At 40.0% G+C, this 24,399-nt stretch overlaps 1 protein-coding gene across 1 annotated transcript in view; it reads left to right on the top strand.

The window, feature by feature from the left end:
* The window catches only part of foxo3a (forkhead box O3A), a 43,842-nt gene extending 35,060 nt beyond the window's left edge, over positions 1 to 8,782 (top strand). The window contains exon 3 of the mRNA XM_035430037.1: positions 3,641 to 8,782. The gene's annotated coding sequence lies outside the window, so the exon portion shown is untranslated. The remainder of the gene's footprint in view (positions 1 to 3,640) is intronic.
* Positions 8,783 to 24,399: the final 15,617 nt, after the last annotated feature.

Here is a 24,399-nt window from a genome sequence, read left to right as displayed (position 1 = left end):
GGTTGTACAAAACACAGTGATGGGTCCTATAAATAGAAATTGTAATGTATCTCACGGCTCAATAATACAGGGGGTCGAGCTTAGCCAAAGTAGAGGGGCAGGGAAATCTATAAACAGTATCACCATAGTCAAGCTGTGGCAGGAAAAGCCCGGCAACTAAAGTTTTCCTTGAAGACATCGAGAAACAAGACTTCAACCTGTACAAGAAGCTGAGTGTGAATTTCAGCTTCTTAGCTAGACATTCAATGTGATGTTTAAAATTTAGTATTTTGTCCAACCAGATTCCTAAATATTTATAGCTGTCGACAAATACAATGGAAATGCCGTTTAGAGTACTAATGATTTAGATCTATGGGACAGACATCAGTAAATAGGGTCAGAAAGTGCACATTCGATGACTGTAAGGTTGGCAAAACTGCCATGAAATTGAGCTTGAATATTAGCTTTTGTAATTTGTTAGAGTTCGAATATATTTGAATATAATTTGCCTATAATTCACAAAAATAAGCTGCTTATTGTCGGGCGCAATATGCACGTGACGCTCCCTCTAAACTGGCCTGCGCGTTATTTTCCACATGCCGGCAGTAGAATAGAGGACATCGGTGAACTTTCAAACTAGGTTACTACATCTGGGGCCTCATTTATAAAACGTATTTTAGATCAACTTTGTGGCGCATACGTAAAAAATCAAATCACGGCAAAGTAGTTATTTATAAAATTTCAACATTACTCGATTTGACCGTGGAAACGGTTGTGACTCTACGTCAGGTCTTCACTTTGGGTATACACGCAAGTTCATTTTATAAATGAGCCCCCTGCAGTTTCTTCAAATGCATAAAGCACTTTCTCGTGGATGTAATTTGCCACAACTCGGCATTTATTAATCACAATAATAGGGAAATGACTATTTATAGGAAATCCCTGTTTATTTCTTAACACAAAAACTATTAAAACGGCTAATACCTGTAGCCTAAAACAACATAAATTACTTACTCTGTTTAGTTTAACTTCTTTCGTCATCCAATTTTATAAAAATCTTCAGAACAGAAAGGAAACATAGCCTGCCATGGGTACGTTATTTAGCCTAAATTGTTAGCTGACCAGACCTGTTGAACGAAGTGAAAAAAGAAGACTGGCTCACGAGGCTAGCTGACCAGTAACGTTAGGTGTCCATGGAGCTGAAAGTATCACCGGAGGTTATTGGCAACCAAAACCAGATGATCCACTTGCTCTGGATCCAGGGCAAAAGTTTTTTGTTGACAGAGGAAGTAACGTTAGCACAGGAAATGAACTTTGCGTGCATGAACATGATTCGCCGCATGAAATTAAAGCCTGTATATTCATGTTAATTACAAAACGCAGGATCCAAAACTAATATTCGAATGTTCAAATTTAGGTTCGAACTTAAAAAAAAAAAAGATTTTCGAATAGTTTTCGAACTTCGAATATTTTTTGACAGCCCTAATGACCGTGATGCTCGTGCATTAGTGCGATGTTCAGGAAAAACAGAAGAGCAACTCTTTCGCAGGTCACTGAGAATGTTAATGCAGGTTGTGATCAGACTGTGTCAGCAAGAACAGTCCATCAACAACTACATATAAAGGGATATTATAGTAGGGTTGCAGTGCATAAACCCCTCATTACAAAGATGAATGCACATTTGAGAGTTCAGTGGTGCAAAAACCATAGGCACTGGTCTATAGGGATGTCGGAAAAAAGTGATATGGTCAGATGAGGCATCCTTCACCATATTCTCGACAAGTGGGTGAGTGCATGTGTGGTGTACACCAAGAAAACGGAGCAGGCCTGAATACTTGACTCCTACAGTGAGGGGGTCCAGTCCGGTGACTCTGTTATGCTGTGGGGGGTATTTTGCCTGGCATGGTTTTGGCCCACTTGTCCCCTTAGAGCGTTGGTTCACTGCAAATCAATACAAAGTTATTCTGAGTGATCAACTTTATCCTATGATGAAAGATTTCTATCCTGATGGGAGTGATCTCTTCCATGATGAAAATGCCCTCATCCACAGGGCACGAGGGGTCACTGAATAGTATAATGAGTATGAAAATAAATTTAATCATATGCTATGGCCTTTGCAGTCACCAGGTCTCAACCCATTTTGAACACCTATGGGAGATTTTGGACTGACATGTTAAACCACCATTAGCAAAGTACCAAATGAGGGAATATTGGAAAGGAGTTTTGGAAGAATGGTGTTCCATCCCTCCAGTACCAGAGACTTGTAGAATTAATCTGTGCCAAGGTGCATTGAAGCTGTTCTGGGGGATTGTGGTGGCCCAACACCTTACTAAAACACTTTATATTGGTTTTTCCTTTAATTTGTCACCGTCTGTATACTCTTTAGTAAAAAGCCAATGTTTTGGGAATCTGTGACTTTGACAGGCTCCACTGCCCTTTAAAATTTAAAGTTAATTTTCAGCAGACACTAATGATTAAGTATCATGGTAACAACGAGAGCACATTCTGTAACAACAACAGTAAACATATTACCACAGAGTCTGAACTAAGTAGAACAGAGACAAGAATGTGTTTTTTAGGCTCTTGTTTGAAATCATTTGAGAATTGTCCTTTGAATTACTGCTGAGGATGAAGAATCAGCAACCAAAAAAGAAAACATTCATGGTACATGCCCACTTTTTCAGTCCTAGTTTTGTAACATTTGCAATTCAAATCATTAAACTACCTTTGGCAAGCATTTTTGCAACAGTGGAATGCAGTACTTTGTTGGTCCCCCTTGATGTGATATCGCAGTCATCCTTATTTAATCATCCTTATATATAGGTATAACAATCCACTCTATTTGAATGAAGAGGAGGTTGTTATTGCAGCAAAGAATCGACTAACTCCATATTAATGCCCTTAATTTTGGATGGGATGTTTTGTGTCAGGTGTCCACATAATTTTGGCCATGTAGTGTAATGCCGCTGAACAAGCTGCTTTAGAGTTACTTGAATTGTGTGTTCTTGCTTTAAATCACACACCCCGGAAAGCCCTATGCCTGCTGTTATAAAGCCAAGTCATCAAAAACTACTTTAAAAATCTAAAATGACCTTAAAAACTGTCCCTTTAAAGCAGAGCAGAACCCCCATACCATATTATTCAATATTATGAGGTTTGAAGTCTCCAAATCTTCCAAATACAGCCTCCAGCATGGTAGCACAAGCAATCACGTTCATAGTTGGCCAGGTATTCAATAAGTAAATGATTGTTGTGTAACATGTAATATACATATTTAATTAGTATACAAATTAAATTACATTAATTGGCAATGAGGAAAATAAGGACAGGAACTGAAAACAAACCGCAGCATTACGTGTCAATTGAATAGAGGATCAAGCACTAAAACCTGATGTTCATTATTTGTCAGTATTTATTTGCAGAAGTAATTAGGGTGAATGGTTGTGGTTTCATTTGCCACATTACTCATTTGTACAGGTGTTTATGTACTGAAGTGATGCAGGTTAACCTCTTTGGTGTAGGGCTCAACGGCAACAACCCCCTTGGATTTGACTCTGCAAAACTCCTGGGTTAGATACCCAGTTACATACTTACATCTCCACCATCATGAATTCTGCCCTGATATTTCTTACAAAAAAGTGCACCTTTTGTCTTCTTCCAGGTCCATCTGTGATGCATGACCCAACATGATGTCTTTTGCCAAACCAGCCATCTGCATAATGTGGACGCCAGTCAGTTTATAGAACTGTCCTCAGAACCTTTCCATCGCTACTACAGAATCAAGAAATAATGACTGGAGAAAACTTGCTGAACTCAGCTTTTTATGAAGTTATTTGCAAAAAGAATTCTGAATTATGCACTGCTTATTTTCAATGTAAAATGTAACAACCACATGCTGATATAAAGAATTTGGGGGGTTAACATAAGTTGTGTGAGTATAATGTATCCCTTGGTGTAGTTTTTATGAAAAAAAGTGATTTGGTATTATTTGTACAGTGGGACATTGAATATTTTAGTTTTCATTTCTTCCTATATATTTCTCTCAGTGTTTAAAATACGTAAAGTCACCCCATTCCTCTCCAGCAGAGCATGTGAGTGGAGCACAGAGCGAACAGAGTGGACATAATTTGACTGGAGTGCGAAGTGGGGTTTCAAAGGATGGAGCGTCTGTCTTCCCTCACTCCAATATTGTTCAATCGCAAGCTTTGCACGTGAGCAGACAGAAAACTTGGCCCAGTGGGCCTACACAGCTTCCCCATTCCCAACTCCTACTCTGTAGCAAACAATTAGCTACTTGTGCTAAGTGGGTTAAATATTTTTCCAAGGAAACTGACAAATAGGTGCACCATGAAAGTATACTGAAAAGAGCAGAATGTAGAGAGAGAATGTGGTGATATTGACCCATTCCTGTATCTAGTAATTTCCATGTCTCGTTCAAAATTCCTCATTTATATATTGAATGTATTAAATATATGTATCTATTCCACAAAGTCAAAGACTCTCCAGTAACTTGTTTCATTGTAATTGTAGCCTATACATTTTATTAATTAGCTATGTCAAGGCTAACTATCATTTCACGTGCACATACACTGTTAGGTATTGTGTACACTGTAAAAGTTAAAGTAATAAATTGACTTGTTTTCCCTCACTTTATGGGTGTTTCCCTATAACAGACCATTTTCCGTAAAATTAAAAGGTAACCTACACCCATTAAATAACAAATGCGATAAATTGGCTCGTTAAACACATTCTTTATAGGGGAGAGTTTATTCAAGAATGTAACAGTTCTTGGATTTTGCCAATTTACTCAGAAAATATTTATCTAAGCACACAGGAATTTTACTTCAAATAGCTTTGACATGTCAGTAGTCATTAGCTGTTTCAATTACATTCATAACTTCATCGAGTTGGATACAATTAAAACCAAAGTACATGCAGTCTGATGTTACACTGTTGGTATGATTGTAATAGAGGAATAATTTCTGCAGTAAATGAAAACTATACTATAATGTGCGTACGCAGGTTTTTTCTGCACATACTAATGTTAACCAAGGAAACACATTTCCAGTGGTAACGTGAGATCAGCCACATTGTCAGAAGCATGAGGCTTCATTCATGAAAAAAGACTTCAAAAGACCACAAAGCCAACCAGCAGTGTTAAGCACTTAAAATTAACCACAATGATTAAGGTACAACTGAAAAAAAGACGAGTACAACAGAACAAAAAGGGACAAAAGAACAAAACACAATAGTCACGGTGTGTTGTGGTGCATGCCTGCAGGATCAGAGTGTGACTGCCTCAAATTGGCATCTTATATAGTATGTGCGAGGTTTGCACCCGCATCTGAACAGTGCACACGCATCACCTGTGCTGCAGCCTGTAACAGACAAAGAACATACATGCAAACCAAAGCACACTCACATGAGAGAAAGAGAAAAAATTACAACCAAATTCAAATATATAAATTAACTGATAGTTTTTTTATTACTCTACTAGCCTATAGAAAATATTTTAGTGATTAGACTTGCCTGGGTTAAATGATGCTTTAAACCAAAAAAGGAAAAACAAACAGTGAATTTTGAGATAAACATTTCTTTCAGTGAGCAAGCGGCGAGCGATTTTGGAGCAAAGCGGTGAAAAGGACATGGAGCGGGGGCGCGATGCACAAACACATGCTTATGATCAAGAAGTGACATTTCCTACCACTCTGCTCTGCTCACATGCTCTGCTCCCCAATTACTTTAATGCAAGAACTTTAAAGGGCATTGGTTCCATTTAGGCACTTTATCATTTTGCATCAGTGTTCTCAATACTACAATACTTTAATTAAATCTCTCTATCCCCTCTTTAATTGTTATTATTAGCCCTGTTAATGTAGCGGTAATTAATATTGGGGAGATTCTAAATGTTCATGTGTTTGTAACTGTAAGTATCAAGGCCTTGGCATTGAAAAGGTGTTGTTTGTGGGACGGAAGATCAAATTGAAGTTTCGGATTTGTGTTACTGAAGCCCAGTCTCGTGTTGGTATGAGCATTTTTGGTATGAGTTTTTTCCCATCTGAAAACGAGAACTCCCACCAACCACAAAAAAACATCTGTACCAGAATGTTACCAGGCAGAATTATGTGAAGAAATACATTACAGAGAAAATTATAAGCTACTGCATGCTGCCAAACTACTTAAATATTTCAGAAATGCTGGCAGACAAAAAACTGATAAAAACAAGAAAGTAAGTAACTTGGGTAACTTGGGAGTTCATGGGAACATGGAAAATGGGCAAAATCGGAAAAGGAGTATCTTTAGCACCATCTTGCAGGCACAAAAGACCTATCAACAGGTAGCCAGGCAGAAGACTCCATGTCATGCTGGTCTACATTTATTTTTCTTTGTAAGAAATGGATAGTAGACATAACACTGTCCGTAGCACAGTATGCTCGTGTTGTACTTAGCCTTCATTTTTCTCATGATGTTAAAAATGGCAGACAGTAGATGTGTCGCTATGGAGAGAAGGTTCTGGAATATTGGTTCAGTAGGCTTTTCTGCTCTCTAATGTGCTGTAATATATTCTGAGAAAGAGATATGCATGGCAGGGTCTGCAATTGCATTTAGCGATGAAACCTGATAAAATGCATGCCCCTCATCCATCCCAGTACACACACACACACACTCACACACACACACACACACACACAGTTAAGGTACTGATCATCTGCACAGTACACACAGTGGAGGGACCACCTGTTCCTGAAAAATGCCCCAAAATGCTGCAGCTACAGCAACTGCCAGCAGCTCTCATTTGTGTAGTAATATAGCTAGACAGGAGAGCAGAAGACAAGGCCATGAGCCAGCTGCTGTCTTTAAATATGTGCTGAATAAATCATGCTGTTTTTCAGTTGGATACCGGCCAGGGGGATGTGAGGAGAGGTGAGCAAATCCAGATTAGGGAAACTCGATAGGCGTGACCTTTGACCTCAGTTTAATGGCAGGTACCATCAAAGGGAGCAGGTTTGTGTTTAAGTGGAAACCTCAATTAGGCCACCTCTCCATGGGTGCCAGGTTTAGATCTAGCAGGGAAAAGAGAGAGAAGTATTTTTAGCAATGGCTTGCATCAGGATTAGGGCTGCTTAGCCTGTGACCTGGCCCCATTGGATGGGAGAAGAAATGAAAAATCCCAGTTCTCCATTCCTCCCAAAAGGCCATACTGTAGGTGCCTGTGTGTGTGCACATGCACACGTGTGCATTTATGAATTTGTGCACACATTGTTTTTTTCTTTTGTGCAGTTATCCTGCAATTGATCCCATGAACTAATGACCCATGAACGTTTACACTGATGTACCTCCCAAAATTCACTGAACACACCTGCTTTCCACCTGCTCTAGCATTTTCTTGTTCACTTCCCTCACCACCAACCACCCCACTCCAAAGGCCTCTTCCACCTCAAACAAAATTCAGACTGTACTGGTATCACATGGACAATGGCAATTTTACACCACTCAGCAGGTGTTGAACATGTTGGTGTTGAACATGTGGGGACGACATAGCTAAGGAGGTAAGAGCGGGTGTCTGGCAGTCGGAGGGTTGCCGGTTCGATCCCCACCCTGGGCGTGTCGAAGTGTCCCTGAGCAAGACACCTAACCCCTAACTGCTCTGGTGAATGAGAGGCATCAATTGTAAAGCGCTTTGGATAAAAGCGCTATATAAATGCAGTCCATTTACCATTTACCATTGTCATCTGTTTGTTGCTGGAAGTCAACATGGCCTGCTTCCCAATGGAGGTAGATGTTGTTCAAAGTAGAAAGCACAATTAAAGCTAAAATAAACTCCCTTTAAGGGCACCTAGTGCTGTTTTCTGAACCTAGTGCAGTTTTTTTTACATGACAGCAAACACTCAGCAGGAATTGTCTTAAAGGGATAGTTTTTTAGACCCAGGCCTGCTAAGCTACTCACCACAAATTATGTGATGAACTTGGAGACATGTCAGGCTCAAGCCTGACTCAAGTATGCATAGCTCACTCTCTGTTAGCTGTTAGCTTTGTTAACTAAATAACACTGATTTAATGATGAGCTGAGAATCACCCCTGACAGCTGTTTAACAAAGGCACTATTAAAAACAGAACTTAAATAAACACTTCTTCATATGTTTATTTGCTTGCATAAATACATATCTTGTCATCAAAATGGGCCAATATAGGCAAAAACAGTATTATTACTATGGACAACTATATCTTGCACCTACTCGAGGCAGGAGGGCTCGAGCCCGACATGTCCCCCAGTTTGTGGCCAGTACCTCAGTGGACCTGGGTCTAAAAACTCTGAACGATCCCTTTAGGTGAGATTGACATTAATTTATGTTCAGGGTTTCTTACATACCCATTCAGAAAATATGCAGTACTCACAATATACTTTTTTATTGAGCAGTGCATTTAAACATTAGAAATTTTTGTTATTTATGGTGCAAGTGTTGCACTTCTGCTGTTATGAAACTAGGATGATTTCAGCTGTACTTTGTTTTGGGGTGATCACAGCACTGTCTTGAAAATTAACCCCAGGAATATAAATGCTTTGCTGGACATACATGCAACCTTTCCTTGGGTTTTACTTTGTAATTGAACAGCTCTAGGTGCCTTTTATTGATATTAACCCCATGTCCTGGTACCTCCTCATTACCTTTTAGCACTAGTTGCTTCTCTAATTGATGTTAGTTGGCATTTCTCTGTGTGATCCATTTTGAATAGTTATTGACTTTGTAACAGAAATGATGTGCATGTAAATACAGCTTGATTAAACTCTTGGATTTATCAACATGCTGTTCAACTGTTTTGATTTGCAATAAACACTTGTTCTTCAAGTGCTTACTAATGCATATTAAATAAGCACAGTCTGATATACTAACACTATGTTATATTTTATAATTTTTTAAAAACTGAAATGTAATTTTTTGTTGTAAAGACATACTGTGGACTTCTGGTCTGACAATGCACGAGGAGGACGCAAAGCAGATGGTCCCAGTCATCTGTGATCAATTGCTTCCTTAGTGCAGGTATAAGAGAGCTTTTCGTATCTAGTCTTGAATCTAGCTACTCTTATTGGCATCAGTCTGCACCAGATAGGGACCACAGCTGTGCCAATGAAAGTCAAGAAAGCCACTATGAGGCTGAGAAATAATAAAAAAACAGACACAGTCCAAACCTTAGGCTGACCTAACTCTGTCGGTCTGGAACATCATTAAGACAAAACAGAGCAACGGTGAGCTCAATAATCATGATGGAGGCAGAATTCTCACCATAATGAAGAAAAACCTCCAAATACCTGTCCAATATATCAGAAACACTCCTCAGGAGACAGGCGTGGATGTGTTAGTGACTACTGTCTGCAGAAGACTTCACGAACAAAACTGCAAAGGCTATACTGCAAGATGCAAACCATGAGTTAGCCGCAAAACAGGATGGCCAGCCAACAGTTTGCTAAGAGCCAGCAGAGTTCTGGAAAAAGGTCTTGTGGACAGATGAGATCAATATTCACGGGTATCAGAGCGATGGCAAAAGCAAAGTGTGGAGGCAAGGAACTGACTAAGATACAAAGCATACCACATCAACTGTGAAACATGGTGGTGGTGTTATGGGCATGTACGGCTGCCACAGTTATGAGCTCACTTGTCTTCATAGAGGATATCACTGCTGATAGCAGCAACAGAATGAATTCTGAAATGTACGGAAAACATCTTACCTGCTCAAATTTAAACAAATGCCTCCAAACTGGCACTGTAGAATTTTTTTCAATTAGATCTATAGGTTCATAAATGCAATATTGATCAGAAAGGCAGATGGTTTGCCCTGGAAATCAGATTAGAGGGTCTATAGATGAATATGTATGCTCCTAATGTGACATCTGATTTTTATGATGTCTGCAATACTATAAAAAACATAGGAAATCACAGGATAATACTCAGTGGATACCAACCACCTGGTGACACAAACCACCTACAGTGGCTTTCCATAATTTCATGAAACGACTTGATTAAGAAACTTTGCATTCATTCCAGACATACTAAAGCCAGCCAAACAGTTCTTGAATTGAAAAAAAAAGATTTTATTGACCAGCAGTTCAGCAGATGATACTGATAATATTCCAGCAAGAACGATAGCGATGATAGAGTGAGATGAGAAAATTATACTGATAAGGGCTTTTCACACTGTACTTAACCCTGGGCTAAATGCATTCTAGAACCATTTTAACCTGGGTTAACAAGGCTCTTAACTTTCAAAGTTGTATACTGTAAGTGGGCTAACCCTGACTTTAACCTTGGGTTAGCTGGCTGTGCCCTGCAGCAGAGTTATCCCCAAATTCTTGGCGGTTATCCCTGTAATCAGGGGCTAACTGCTGCCAGTGTCAATCAAGGTTACAATAAACAATGAGTGTGGCATAATATTTCTGTACTCCAATCACAGCGTTTCACCACAAAGTCATCAAAAACGTGCTCGAGCCTAAGTGTAACATATTTCTTGTGTAATCCTTTCAGTTGTAAATTGGTAAACTAGGTACTTAACTTTAGTTAAATAATAATAAAACATGTCTGAACTAGTAATGAAAGGAACTAAGGAGGAGACAAGTTTGTTTATTAGTTTGTGGGCGGAGAAATCCATTCAAAGTAAACTTGACGGCACCTGTAGAAATAAACTGGTTTTTGACCAGATGTCTGCAAAACTGTCACAGCCAGGATGTACAAGGTCTCCCGATAAGCTAAGGGAAAATTAAAGAAATGTAAGAAAGCATACAAAGAAATTAAAGACAATAATAATAATAATAATAATAATAATAATCAATCAATCATGCATCAATTTTATTTGTATAGCGCTTTTAACCAAGGAACTTTGTCACAAAGCAGCTTTACAGAGAACCGGCCCCCAATAATAATAATAATAATAATAATAATAATAATAATAATAATAATAATAATAATAATAAAACACAACTCTGGTGAGAAAAATTATTGGTCAGAAATATTTATTACCTGCTCGTTTGCAGTCTAACACAGAGCAGCTGGCTCACAAAAATGTACTGAACAAAAATATAAACGCAACACTTTTATTTTTGCAGCCATTTTTAATGCGTTTAAATAATACCTCAAAGATTTGTTCTATGTGCACAAAGATCTTATTTCTCTCAAATTTTGCCCACAAATTTGTTTATATCACTGTTAGCTAGCATTTCTCCTTTGCAAAGATAATCTCCTGCACAGGTGTGGCCTATCAAGATGCTGATTAAAAGCCATGATCACTACACAGGTGTTCCTTATGATGCGGTCAATAAAAGGCCACCCTAAAATGTTGTGTTTTTTGTTGTTCAACACCATGTCACAGAAGCCTCAAGAGTTAAGAGATCATGCAATTGCCATGCTGACTGCAGGAATGTCCTGTAGAGCTGTTGCCGGAGTAATAGGCATTCATTTCTCCACCATAAGCCGCCTCCAGCATCATTTCAGAGATATTGGAAGTTCGTTCCAACAGGCCTCACAACTCCAGACCACGTGTAACTACGCCAGCCCAGGACCGCCACATCCGACTTCTTCACCTGCGGGATCGTCTGTGGCCAGCTACACGGACAGCTGATGAAACAGTTGGTTTACACAACTGTAGAATTTCTGCACATTCTGTCAGAAATCGCCTCAGGGAAGCTCATCTGCGTGCTTGACGTCCTCACCAGGGTATTGATTTGTCTGCAGTTCGGTGTCACAACAGACGTAAGTGGGCAAGAGCTCACCTTCGATGGCCACTGGCATACTGGAGAACGATATTCTTCACTGATGAATCACGGTTTCAGCTGTACAGGGCAGATGACAGGCAGCATGTATGGCCTTGGGTGTGTGAGCGGTTTGCTGATGTCAACGTTGTGAACAGAGTAGGGTGTTGGTATGGGCAGGCATATTCTATGGGCAGAGAACTCAAGTGCATTTTAACCATGGCAATTTAAATGCACAGAGATATCGTGATGAGATCCTGAGGACCATTGCTGTGCCATTCATCCACCGCCATCACCTTATGTTTCAGCATGACAATGCACAGCCCCATGTTTCAAGGATCTGTACACAATTCTTCGAAGCTGAAAATGTCCCAGTTCTTCCATGGCCTGCATACTCACCAGACATGTCACCAATTGAGCATGTTTGGGATGCTCTGGACCAGCGCATACAACAATGTGTTCCAGTTCCCACCAATATCCGACAATATTCCACAGGCTACAATCAACAATTTTATCAATTCAATGCGAAGGAAATGTGTTGCGTTGCATGAGGCAAATGGTGGTCACACAAGGTACTGATCGTTATTCTGTTAATTTCATGGTATCTTCTTTTTTGGGAAATCTGTGACTATTAAATGCATATCTGTATCCTCACTCACATGATATCAATAGATGAGTGCTTAATGAATCTATTTCAGTTGACTGATTTACATTTATTACCTCTGAACTCAATAAAATCTTCAAAATTGGTAAGTGTTGCATTCATATTTTTATTCAGTGTAGTTAAAAAAACTAAACAGGTATGAAATCTGTGCTGTTTTTCAAGTCACTCAACTTCTTGCAACTGTCTGTATTTAGTTCTCTTTTCGTTCTAGTTTATCGGTCTAGCTCATCACTAAACAGATAGCCAATCAAAACACAAGTGTAGACTGTATGATCCATCCAACATTCACTTTTCAACCACACCAGCTCCACTTTATTTCTAACATTACACAGCATGGACAGTATCATCAATGCAAGTTCAGGTTGCAGCCCTCCACACCAATGGATTTCGACCGTGCAATTCATCAATATAATCTAAGCCCTTTTTTTATTTTACACCACTCCAGCATTGCGCATGGTGATCTTAGGCTTGTGTACGGTTGCTCAGCCATGGAAACCCATTTCATGAAGTTCCTGACGAACAGTTTTTGTACTGACATTGTTTCCAGAGGTATTTTGGAACTCGGATGATTTTTACACGCTTCAGCACTTGATGTTCCCATTCTGTAAGCTTGTGTGACCTACCGCTGAGCTGTTTCCACTTCACAATAACAGCACTTACAGTTGACTGAGGTTGCTCTAGCAGGGCATAAATTTGACAAACTGACTTGTTGGAAAGGTGGCATCCTATGACAGTGCCATGTTGAAAGTCACTGAGCTCTTCAGTATGGCTTATTCTACAACTAATGCTTGTCAATAGAGATGGCTGTATGCTTAATTTTATGTACCTTTTAGCAATGGCTGAAGTAGCCAAACCCACTAAATAAAATGGATGTACACCAGAGACTGTGAAAAATATGCACAAAGCTACTGTGACATCACCCAGTGACTCTCCGTGGGTCTCTAAAACACATTTTGAAGCTCAATGGCGGGCGCAGCCATGTTGTCGATTTGGAGCCAAAACCATAGAGGTAAGCGGTTCTGTGATTTTTACAATGTGATTGACAGTCCGGTGCGGAAAAGCCCATCAACTTGAACGAACGATTGCAGAACGAGCTCGAGGCTAGCTGACTGTCTGCCTTTATGTTTTAAAATATATTATCAAATGTTTACGGAGTTTGATTTCCATCCGTGACTGTACTGTGTCATGTAATCACGCTATATGTATGACATTAATAATAAAATTGTGTTCAGTGTATGTTTCTCAGCAAAACGAATATGCTTAGCTAGCATAGCTTGCCAGTGAGCTAGGTAGGCTCTCCGTGGTCACGCATTAGCAATATGAACCACGGGAAGAACATCGACTACACTGATGGTCAATCAATCAGAGATGTGTACTGGTGATTTTTGACTAGGCTCATTTTCATGTAACTGTCTGGTAGACCTGCTGTTAACCAAGCAAGTTATCACCGTAGGTTTTCGCCACAGTCAGTTAATGAGCTTCTCCATCGCCGTTTGTGGTGTTCACTTGCTGGGTGACACTAGCTGACCGATCGTTCGCAAGTAACTTTCAGACGAATAAAAATGAACACTGTCAGCGGTGATTAACAAATCTACCACGTATTTTAATAACTGATCTGCATGCGTGCAAATATGACAACGCACTTTGTAGAGCAAGTTTTCCACCTGGTGCATGAAGACAAAAATAATGTACATTGAATTTCTAATTATTATCTTGTAGATCATCAAACCAATGGAGAAAAGCCAATATACGCAAGGAGCCCCCAGGACCGATTCTGAGAATCACTGGCTTAAATGCTCTTGTCGGTCTCTTAAATGCTAAAAACATGTTCCTTTCTAAATGCCAGTCTTACAATGATGGTTAATTTCGTTAAATTCTGTGTGTGTGATTTCATCTTAATTCGCTTCGTGAACCTGAAAATTTTGCAGTGTTTATCCTAAAATCGGGATTATAGCAGCTTTGTCACATCCGTGAAGCATGGCCCAGGTAGACATTTACAGAATGTACACAGCTGACAAGCCGTCAAACACGTTTGACAGATTGAATATTTGCCGGTTAGGGTTAGCTAGCTAGTCAAATGGCTTGGTAGCCGAAGCTGCGAACTGTTATAGCATAGGCTACTGGACTACCAAATATAGCAAATAAGCGTTAGCTGATTACGCTTTCTGCCAACTAAGTATTTGGTTAAGTAGGCTAAAGGAAATAGTAAAAATGACTTGGCTACCGAAAAAACTTCAGAGGAGGATTATTTTATGGTCGTCTAGTGCAGCTGTAAATAACACGCCATAATGAAATCACTACAAAATGGGATGCCTGTATTTTTTGACTTCGCACAGGTACCGTGGACAATGAGTCGGAGCTGCTATGTCAAACCCAAGAGGCGCCACCTCCCACCCCAGTGACCATAGACTGTAGCCCCTACTGTAGTTTAGTCATCCGCAGTAATCAGGAAATGGCGCAAACTGTACCTCATTGGTCCACAACAAATATTATAACAGTGCCCAAATGACACAATAAATCATGAATTCGACCCATGGACAGTCATAAGACGAATAAAATACACATATTGTGACTATTTGTTCTTGTGAGAAAAAATTATTGACTTTGTATTTTGACCGCATTTGTACCGTAGACTTACATGGAAACTGGATATGAAAACACCTATACTGGAGCCAACCGCAGTGGCACTAGTGAGCAACTAGGAACAACAAGACCAGGAAGTGAGCTTCAAAAACGAAGTCTGGTTTTGGCCGCTTGGTGTACACATACTTTTGGCCATGTTGTATATATGTTTCAGATGAGGAAGTTGATCAGGACAGCAAAATTTTAATCTCTAAAACATAGAGATTTTTTTGCACATACTACAGGTTGGTGCTCCTCGTGGGAGTGGCAATATAGCTACCAAATTTCATCAATTTATTATTTAATTTGATTTTTATCGGCTTACTGTAGCCACGTTTTTTAGAGTATTAACTTTTTCTGCATGAACCTTACAATGAACAAAATTCTGAAAGTTTCATATTGACATGTCAAATGGTCTTGGTCGATGATGTTTTTAAAGAATCTTTGAAAAAATTTTTTAAATGCCATAAAATTCAATATGGCAGACAAGATGGGTTCGACTGAATTAATTTTAGGTCAAGAGAAGCTGCATCTATTGACATTGGTCTCATATCTCTATGTGAACAAGTCAGGAGTAATAATGTCTTGAAAATGTTGTATTTAATTGTCCATCATAGCGCTACCATATGGGGTGAAATTTGCTGCATGGCTATTGTCCCCAAAGATCTACCACTGAGCAAAATTTCATGAAAAGTTACCATGCGGTTTAGCTGTAATTGCAAAAAACAGCAGAAATTACTACTACTACTACCACTACCACTACCACCACCACCACCAGCAAAAGCAATAGGGTGCCAGCAGCTTCACTGCTTGGATCCCTAATAATAGCGACAAACACAATAGGGTTCTAGCATGGTAAATGGACTGCATTTATATAGCGCTTTTATCCAAAGCGCTTTACAATTGATGCCTCTCATTCACCCATTCACACACGCACTCACACACCAACAGTGAAAGGCTACCATGCAAGGTACCAATCAGCTCGTTGGGAGCAATTAGGGGTTAGGTGTTTTGCACAGGGACACTTCGACACGCCCAGGGCGGGGGATTGAACCGGCAACCCTCCAAACGCTCTTACCTCCTGAGCTATGTATGAGCTATAGCAGATTCTCTGTTTGGATATCTAATGATGTTATTATAGCTAGCTAGTAGGGATGGGCATTTGGAAGATTTTTAGTGCAAGCTTATTTTGAGTACCCAGGGAGAATTTTGATAAGAGTATTTGAGTGCTCGATCGCTTCTGGGGGATCCCATGATTATTGATATTTTTGGCAGTTCCGTTACTTTTCCTGTTTTACCATTTCGGTGATTTCTTGTTTTTGGTACTTTGGATAACTGTTAAGCAATTTTTCCCCCTTTTGATTTGTTGCCTACAGACTAGGCCTATAGCATTTCACCCATATTGCCATATGCTGGGAGAAACAAAGTGTGACAGTGACCATGTAGATTCTACAATGTGCAGTGCTCAAGATTCCAGTCCTCGTCTGTTGCTGTAATCAAATGTTTGATGCCAGCAGTCACCAGAGTTGTTTCTGAGCTCTCCTTCCCCGTTATGGAAACATATCACTGACAATAGCCTATATTTCATGAAAGACTGAAACCTTGGAATGTAGCCTATAGCATGTGGTACCAAAACAAACTTCAAAAACGGACATACAGTAGCCAATCCTGTTTTATTATTTTAGTAGGGCTAATGAAATGTGTGCATGTGTTTCACACAATAATACCTAGCTGGATCTATGAGGGATCCCTATTCAGAATAGTGACAGATGAGGGATTGTTTTCTGTTGTCCAAGGAGGTTGTTATTTTCTCCATTGCCAGCCCCACCTATATGCCTATGATGCATTGCTGATGATATCTGCACCAGATAGAGATGTCCAAGCCTATCTCAGTAGTTTAAATGATAGAGTTTCATCTGGTGGACTATTTAAATCATTGCACTTTCTCAGAAAGAGAAACAACATATTTCATCAAAAAGAGAAAACGTTAGGCGACCCAAAATATAGTAACTGCTTTGAATCATTAACCTTGATTAACGTGAATGTGTAATGAAGAATAACTGATCCTCTATTAATTGTTAACATTCCTAATAACAATGTAGCATGCAGAACTAGTGGTAAGCTAACAAATGAGCACTCCTTTCTTAAAAAGAGTTTTAAATAAATAAATAGATGTGCTGTCCCTTCTATGGCTGTCAAACGTCTATTGTATACTATTCGGTAGCCTATACTTTAAGTTCATTGCTAAGGAGTAGGTTACTAATGATGCTCACTGTATGAAGTTATTTACCAGCAACGTATATGCCAAAATAGGCAAACAACATAAGCATCACTCCCCTAAATAATTTCTATAAATGATCAAAAATACAATCGTCACTAAAAATAAATAAAGTTCCAAATGCCACCCATGACATTGTGCAGCCATGGGCTGCTTCAAGAGGGCTGAAGTTTCTCTTTTCAGCTTCCCCAGAGAGCCAGAGAGGTAATAAATGCTAATAATATAGTTTACTGTACTATACAGCCATAAGCTGCTTTGGACGTCCTGCCCCAACAGGAGAAGCCCACTCCATGACTGGCTGAAAGAAAGCAAGGGAATGTCAGAGAGATTTCAAAAGCATTCTGTAAAAGAGCAGAGTGTCTGTTGAAGTTAACTAGCCACCAAAGGACTAGCTATGTACTCGAGGTACAGCTTATATGTCTAAATTATTTGTTTTAAACTGTGACTAAGCTTCACAGAGAGAGCTTGGCATTAGCTCTGGGGTTTCGGTGTTCTGCAGAATCATTTAAATTTTATTCTATAAATATTTAACTCGGGTGGTGTTCCTGGGTGGGCACTTGAACTGATCAATTCAAGGAATATACATATTTCTGGCAAATTTGCCAATATTGTTTCTTGTAACTTTTAATTTTGATATCAATACTTTTAAAGGCCTTGATTTTGCAAGTTTGAATGAATGACTATACAGTGATTTGTATATGTCACACGCCGGTGTGACCCCCCTGGGAGGGAGATGCAGCAGTTTCGGGAGTGGACCATCAGTTGCCGTATGAGAGTATGAGAGAGTGCATCCACACCAACACAAAATCAAATAAAACAGACATCTTCATCCTCCCCCATCACGGGATCTGGGAGAAAACAATAAACTGAAACAACAAACAAAAATGAGTTGGAGAAATAAAATGGAGTGACAACTTTTCAGTTCGCCAGCCCTAGCTGACCAGCTCCTCCTGCTTTTCAGCGGCGGTTTACTTTCTCCATCTGACAAACAAAACTGAAACTAAACGAAAATCAAAAACTTACTCTCTTTAATGCAACCCAGGCGCATGGGCTCTCACCACTATACCAATAAATAATAAATAATAAGAACAAAGACATGAAGGAACCGGATCTGCAATGAGCTAGCTACACAGCTGCTGGATCTCTACCACTCTCCCTCACTCAAACATCTTCGGATTGCAATGACAAACACTTGCCTGTGTAAAATTGAAAGCAATTGGCTTACAACATAACCCAGCTCTTTGACTGCATGATATAATTTAACCAACATGAAACACAAATGAAAGTGTATGTGTCGGGGGTCAGGAGCAGCCCGCGCTGCCTCCCGCCACCTAACAATGTCTTTTTTTTCCTGTCCAGGAACCCACCCACCACCAGGAGATCAGGACAAGGCAGGTAAAAGGGAAACTTTTATTTAATTGTTAATTCATAAAAACAGAGCACACCACAATCTCGCACCAACCCCGCCCTTCCTTCTTCCCCCCGGCTTCCTTTAACACTCTCCCACTCTGGCCCTCCCCTTCCCTTCCACGGAGCCCCAACGCAGGTAAGAGCGACACCCCTCACACGTCACACACTTTTAAGCCGCTGGGGTTCCCCTCACACGTGCCCACACTCAGCAGAAAAACAGTGTACCCACTCTGGCCCCCCTGCACCTCAGCCCCGCCTCCGGAGGGGGGAGACCTCACCCTGCCGTCTCACAGGGGGAGCCACTAGGCGGGGTCTCACGCACACTCACACCTCGCACTCCTACATACATACCACACAACATAATAATCAAAATTAAAGATAGGATGTAGTTGGCCCACGCCTCGATGCTGGGCCACTCTACATCCACAAAAAAAAGAAAAAGAAAAAAAACCTCAAACCCCAAAGGTCCACTGTCTCCCATTGTCCACGTCAGTCTCTGGGCTGCTGGGCGGCGCCCCGGACCACTCTGCCGTCCGCTGCACGTTATTGCCGTCCCACTGTTTGCCACGCAGAGTCCCTGCTGCACCCTGCAGCTGGAGAGCGAGTCCGCGCCGGCTCCGGTCCTGGTCCGCACTTTTCAGTCTCCCAGACTGGGAGACTCGCTGTTCCTCCGCCCTCGCCAGGGCTTGTCTAGAGTCTCCCCTCGCGGCGTAGGTCCTTGCCAGAGTAGCGCAGTTTCCTTGCCACAGGACCAGTCCCGCTCTGCACAGCGCCGCTCCTCCCAGAATCCCACCACGTTTCCAACTCGGTCCGGGCGCAGCTCGCTCCTTGTGGCTCTAGTGCAGCGTCCGGGAACGCCAGCCAGCCACCGCCAGGACGGGAGACAGCTCAAACAAAAAAGGAAACAGAAATGACAATAACAAAAGAAAAGAAAACCCAACCTCAACAAAAACTAAACTAAACTAACTTAAAGCTAAAAAAAGAAAAAATCCTCATCTGAGGAACCCAACATTCATCCCTGGCGTCTCTCGCGTTCTCCCTCTCACCTGCCTCCTTAACCCTGCAAGCTCGTTAGGGGGAACACGAAACAGCAATAATCAATCCCCCAGTGAATCCGGCACAACTGTCAGGCTACCTCCTGACATATGTGTTCTGTATGTATTTCCTAAAGGATTCTGTACCAATAAAGCTGGAGCACTGGGGTCATTCATTAGAAATTGTCCCACACCGCTAAATACAGTGCTCAATACTTTGTCAGTTGAAAATGATTTTGCAACATGCGTCGCCTAACTTGCGCACCTTTCATTTTTAAATGCAGGTTAAATGGTGCACAAACATCTGGAAAAAGCCTAACAATGGTGTATGCTATGTAGAAATTCACCCACAAAGGACAGCAGGTGATTTATTTCTGAGCAGTTTTTCACTGAACAAGTTCGAAAATGAGGTCGCACGACCAAGTTGACTTCTCCCTTCAGCCACTGCATGACTGTCCTCACAGAAGACAATAAATTATCAAAATGTAAGAAATTGGCATATGCCTATGGGATTTTTTTTGTATTTGTACTATAGACATTGCAAATACTATTTCTGTCATTAAATAAATGATTAAAAATTGCTAGTGTACTACAGTGCTGGAGTGGAAGCCCATCAGACCAGTTTTTCGTTTGTTTCCTTCAATTTGTTAAAGGTTCGAAAGACTCAAACAAGATGAACTGATTGTGCTGAATGACTTGAATGAAATGTACTAAATGACTCAAATTACTCAAATGAATGAAATGAACTGCATGACTCAAATGAACGAAATGTACTGAATGTACTGAAAGACTCACATGGCCAGAAGGAACTGATTGTGCTGAATGTACTGAATGACTCAAATGAACTGAAAGATTAAATTGGTATGAAAACTCGAAAAGTAGCCTACTGAACGACCGAGTGTATAGCATAGGCGTACTAATGCCTCGTGCGAGCAGAAGTGAGACAAACAGAAACAGGAAATGCTATACACCTAGGCTAAAGACATTCAAACTCAATTTCACAAATTTCATGTTTCCATACATTTCCTGTGTTAAGTCAATTAGGGTATCTCCATAATAATAATTCCATAAGAGGTCATTTCAAAATAATAGTTAAGAGACAGATTTATTTCAGTTTTTATGTACTATATCAGATTTTCAGTGGGTCAAAAGTTTACATACGGTCAGGTCCATAAGTATTTAGATTTTGACAAAGTTATTGTTATTTTAGCTATATACCACAGCATATTGGAGTTGAAATTAAATAATGAATATGAGCTCAAAGTGTAGTAAAGTTCAGCTTTAATTTGAAGGTATTTACATCCAAATCGGGTGAACGGTGTAGGAATTACAGCACTTTTATATGTGGTCCCCCCCCTTTTTAAGGGACCGAAGGTAATTGGGCAATTGGCTACTCAGCTGATCCATGGCCAGGTATGTGTTATTGCCTCATTATTTCATTTACAAGTAAGCAACAGAATTGATTTCAAGTGTGGCATTTGCATTTGGAATCTGTTGCTGTTAACTCTCAACATGAAGTCCAAAGAGCTGTCACTGTCGGTGAAGCAAGCTATCATTAGGCTGAAAAAAACAACAAAAAACACATCAGAGAGATAGCAGAAACATTAGGTGTGGCCAAATCAACTATTTGGTACATTCTTAAAAAGAAAGAATGCACTGGTGAGTTCAGGAACACCAAAAGGCCTGGAAGACCAGGGAAAACAACTGTGGTGGATGACAAAAGAATACTTTCCCTGGTGAAGAAAAACCCTTCACAACAGTTGGCCAGATCAAGAACACCCTCCAGGAGGTAGGCGTATCTGTGTCAAAGTCAACAGTCAAGAGAAGACTTCACCAGAGTAAATACAGAGGGTTTACCACAAGATGTAAACCATTGGTAAGCCTCAAAAACAGGAAGACCAGATTAGAGTTTGCCAAAAAAAACATCTAAAAAAGCCTGTACAGTTCTGGAACAACATCCTATGGACAGATGAGACAAAGGTCAACTTGTACCAGAATGATGGGAAGAGAAGACTATGTAGAAGGGAAGGAACTGCTTATTATCCAAAGCTTAGTGCTATGGCATGGGCACGTATGGAACTGTTTTCCTTGTATTTATTGATGATGTGACTGCTGACAAAAGCAGCAGGGTGGATTCTGAAGTGTATAGGGCTATATTATCTGCTCAGATTCAGCCAAATGCTTCAAAACTCATTGGATGGCGCTTCACAGTGCAGATGGACAATGACCCAAAGCATACTACGAAAGCAACCCAAGACTTTTTTAAAGCAAAGAAGTGGAATGCTCTGCAATGGCCAAGTCAATCACCTGACCTGAATCTAATTGAGCATGCATTTCACTTGCTGAAGGGAAAACACCCCAAGAACAAGCAGGAACTGGAGACAGCTGCAGTAGAGGCCTGGCAGAGCATCACCAGGGAAGAAACCCAGTGTCTGGTGATGAGTATGGGTTCAAGACTTCGGGCAGTCATTGACTGCAAAGGATTTGCAGCCAAGTATTAAAAATAACAATTTAATTTATGATTATCTTAGTTTGTCTAATTACCTTTGATCCCCTAAAATTGGGGGGTGGGGGGGCTATGTATAAAAATGGTTGTAATTCCTACATTGTTCATACAATATTTTTGACAAAACCCTTAAATTAAAGCTGAAAGTCTACACTTAAATCACATCTTGATTGTTTATTTCAAATCCATTGTAGTGGCGTACAGAGCCAAAATGATGAAAATTGTGTCACTGTCCAAATACTTATGGACCTGACTGTACACTTTGTTAGTATTTGGTGGTATACCTCAAACGTTGTAACAAAACTGCTGGTACTGGAGTACTGGAGTGGCCATCACAAATCCCTGACCTGAATCCCATAAAAAATGTGGACTGAACTGAAAAAGCATGTCCGACTGAGTTACACCAGTTCTTTTCAGGAGGAATGGGTAAGAATTCCAGCAAAGCACTGTGAGAAGCTTGCGGAAGGCTACCCCAAGCATTTGATTCATGTTAAGGAATTAAAAGGTAATGCCACCAAATACTAACAAAGTGTATATAAACTTTTGACCCACTGAAAATCTGACATAGTACATCAAAACTGAATTAAATCTTAACTATTATTTTGAAATGACCTCTTATGGAAATAAAGGAGTTACCCTAATTGACCTAACACAGGAAATGTATGGAAACATGAAACGTGTGAAATTGAGTTTGAATGTCTTTAGCCTAGGTGTATGTATACTTTTGGCCTCAACTGTATGTTCGGCGAAAGAAGCGTTTAGATTTGTGAAAAGAAATGTCTCATGGATGATTATAATGATGTTAATGACAACCTTGACGACAACTTGAAATTTTTACACGGTGCTATGAAAGCATATTCCCCCATTTGGTAAAAAATGAATTAGCATCTCATAAAAAACACGTTTTCAACGTACAAAAATGCCAAGTTACTCAAAAGTATTAATATCAAAATGACGCCAAGTTACGGTACTACAAACAATATAGGCTATCTTGCCTCACTGAAATGACATAAGATGTATTTCAAAGCAATGCTATCCAATATTTCCTCAATTCATTCAAGACACTTGGCCCTGTGTGTATAAGCATGCACTACATGGACAGGCCAAACATATGTGTGGATGGCTCTCTCACAGTCAAGATTGATTGAATAGGCGTGTACATGTCCAATTTGTATTGGTATGTATGTATTTCGCTGCCCAGCCTTTCTGTTGCGTGAATGATAGTATGTTTCTTGGTATAAGTGTGTGTTCGTAAATGTGAATGTAACATGCTGCGAGGGAAATGTCCCCATGGGGATAAAGAAGTTCTCTATGTATGTATGTACAATATGTGTTTTACATGCAGTATTTATTGTACGTAGCAAATATACAATAACTTGCACATGTACTCAAATTCAGTTCAGAAGCAAGTACAAACATGTTTTCTGGAGAAATATGCTTCCTGTAGTTACTCAGCAGCAGTTTTGTACATTAATTTCAATGTGTTCCATGAGGCAATTCGAAATATTTGACTCTTTGATCTGACACAAAGTTTGCATGATATTGTTAAATGGTAAGATTACAAAACACAGGGCCAAGTGACTTGAAAGAATTGAGGAAATATTGGGTAGCATTGCTTTGAAATACATCTTACGTCATTTCAGTGAGGCAAGATAGCCTATATTGTTTGTAGTACCGTAACTTGGCGTCATTTTGATATCAATACTTTTGAGTAACTTGGCATTTTTGTACGTTGAAAACGTGTTTTTTATGAGATGTTTGTTTACTGTGTGAGGTTGCTACAATGGCGGACGCTCAATCAGTAGGTGAGAGTATAAGCTTTCTAACGATGTATAACATGTCTAATTTTGCTTTTGGAATAGCGTTTTATAGGTTAGCGTAACCGAACATTTTCTTACGATGGCATTCGCTCTATATATGGTAGCATTAAAAGACGTTGCAACCAACGAAACGTTGACAACGATTTTTCATAATTCCTTGGAAAATACCGTTATTATTGAGGACTTCTGGGCATAGCTAAGCCATATGTTTGCTGATAGACCTATCTGACATCGTTTTCTGGAGCAAAACAGAAGCGGATAGAACTGTCATTGATTTACTGTCTCTGTCTCCATCTACTGAACATAGATAAGATTTCGTCATTGCTATGTAAGTATTACTGCTCAA

The sequence above is a fragment of the Anguilla anguilla genome, chromosome 1, assembly GCF_013347855.1.
Source record: "Anguilla anguilla isolate fAngAng1 chromosome 1, fAngAng1.pri, whole genome shotgun sequence".
Lineage (NCBI taxonomy): Eukaryota > Metazoa > Chordata > Actinopteri > Anguilliformes > Anguillidae > Anguilla > Anguilla anguilla.
This window is presented reverse-complemented; position numbering and strand designations above follow the sequence as displayed.